We start from the raw sequence: 2649 nt of genomic DNA, 5'->3' as shown, positions 1-2649 counted from the left end.
ATGGCCATGAAACCTCTGACTGCAGCACTGGACATTTTACAAGGCGACTGTCCATATGGAACTTTACTACCAACACTTGGAAGTTCTGATGCAGAAGACCCAGGCTGTGAAAGATGACCTCTCCAGGATGACTGCAGGCCTTCCAGATGCCATTGTACAGGTACGCTCTATCTTGAAATTAGTCAGATTTTTTGCTTAATACAATTCACAAACATGGAACAGAATATTAATTATCATTGAAAAATAAGATTAAAACAATTAAAATGTTTACAAGCAACCTAAAACAAAATAAATCCATAATACTGATCTCATATTAGGCATGGTTTGCAAATAATTCAATAACATGATAAATTGTTGGCATAAAAATATCAATTATGTTTTTTAGGCTATTCAGACTCGTTTCGCCGGTGTGCTGGACGACAAAGATGCCCTTCTTGCAGCTGCCAGTTGTCCAAAATTCAAACTCCGATGGCTGAGAGATGCAGGAAGGAGGGAGCGAGTAAAACAGCTTCTGACAGCAGAGTGTTGCACCACTGCTCCTCTGGCAAAAAACCCTGCCAGTGTGCCCAGTGCTACTACATCTAGCAGCCAAGGTGAGATGGACTTTTTCACTTTTGAGGCAGAGCCAGAGGAGGAGACCTATTCTGCAGAAAAAGAAGTCATGGACTACCTGATGTCAGGCTACGACCTTCAGATTCTGCATAAATTTTCAAGCATAAAGACAATTTTTTTAAAGTATAATACTCCAACCCCATCAAGTGCTCCTGTGGAGCGACTTTTTAGTCTGGGAGGTTTGGTGCTCACGCCTAAAAGAAATCGACTTTCTGACAAAAGGTTTGAGAAGCTTCTGTTAATGAGGTACAACCACTGGTTTACTCGCTCCACTCTACTGTTTCCCCCATAACATGCGATGACAACATATACTGAAAAAACAGAGAATGGGGAATCCAATTTAAATAACTATTTACAAGTAATTGAATTAAGTTTATCAAAGTCACTTAATAAACTTATTAAAGTTTTCAAGTTGATTAACTTAAATCAATTACCTGCAAGGAAGTAAGGCAATTTAAGTTGGACCTGCAGTCTCTTTTTTTTTCATAAGATTAGTCCAAAGTTACAAAAGCGGACAATAGTGCTTACATGTGGATGGTATGAAAAGTATCTTAAGGGAAGTCAAGAAAGACTCTTTGTTTGTTTGTTTGTTTTTTTATAAAAAGTATTTATGTTAAGTGAAGTAACAAGACTGTCTTTATTTTCATACAAACAAGTATTTCTGTCAGGAAAAAAGTTTTAAGTTCAACTTCAAATGTCAGGAGATATATTGTTGACATTACTGTTAAAATACACTTCCAATAAAGTGAGTATTGGCAAAATCGGTTGATGTTTTTATGTTGAGGCAGTAGGGAGTGTTATTGGCAGCTTCTGAAAGTAACTAATAAAGTAACTAGTAATCTAACTTAGTTACTTTAAAAATAAAGTAATCAGTAAAGTAACTAAGTTACTTTTGGAAGGAGTAATCAGTAGTCCGTAATATATTACTTTTTCAAAGTAACTGTGGCAACACTGCCACCAGCGGGTGGGCTCATGGTAAATAAAGTTAAAGTTTTTTTTTTCTTCAAACCTCTTCCATCCACTTGATTAGCAGTGGTTGATGAAAGATGCAAATTACAGAGCCCCGCAAGGGACAAAAAGAGAAAAAGAAAATTAAGATGACCTAAGATTAACTTTTGTGAGCACTCGCAAAACCTTTGCGAGATCTTTTGTAAGACCCCGTGCTTACTAACATCACACGCATTCATAGCATGCATAGATGCACCAGAGAGCAACTTAGGTTAGTATCTTGCCCAAGGATACTTGGCATGCAGACTGGAGGAGCCAAGGATCGAACTGATCAGTAGATGACCTGGTCTTCCTCCTGAGCTACAGCCACCCCCCTGTTCTTCTGAGGAAGAAAATGCTGGCAGCTCTGCTCTGTGTGGCAGGTTAAATATATTGGCAATGTTGAGGTCTTATTGAGTCAGTAGAGGTCGCTCTGGTGCCGTTGTGAATTCAACAGACAGCCTGCAGCAGGCTCTGCGCATGTGCAGCTCAGCAGTAAATAAAACAGCTTCCCATATTTGGCTACATCTGTGACTTCAGTAACACTTTAACATAAATACTAGTGAGCATTAGTGATGTATAAGCAAATATTGACTTAATCTCTCATAAAGCTTTTCTCCTCCATTACTACACTTTAGTGTGTAATTTATAAACACGGGCAACCACATTATTCTTTATTAAAAATATGTATGTAATATGCTCAAGTAATGTCTGATGTTATAAATGATAATGTAATGATTTTTAAATAAAGTATTACATGAAGTACAAACCTATTACTATGGTTCATGGGGTCATTTTGAATTACCATTTGGAAAACAAAAAATGTTATAGACTAAATTTAACATTACAGTCTCCTGTAGTGGAAGCTGCTGTTAACCTCTTGTTGTGTTGTTAGTGTGGAAATAATCTTACACACTGAACCAAAATCAACATAAAACATTCAAATGTAAAAAGACTTTACTCTCTACCTTCTAACTATACAGGTAGAAAATTATAAATTAGGAAAAAAACAGAAAAAAAATACATGAAACATATTTATTGCATTTCAAT

Source organism: Rhamphochromis sp. 'chilingali' (genome assembly GCF_963969265.1).
Source record: "Rhamphochromis sp. 'chilingali' genome assembly, chromosome: 1".
NCBI classification, from domain to species: domain Eukaryota; kingdom Metazoa; phylum Chordata; class Actinopteri; order Cichliformes; family Cichlidae; genus Rhamphochromis; species Rhamphochromis sp. 'chilingali'.
Note: the sequence above shows the minus strand (reverse complement) of the source record.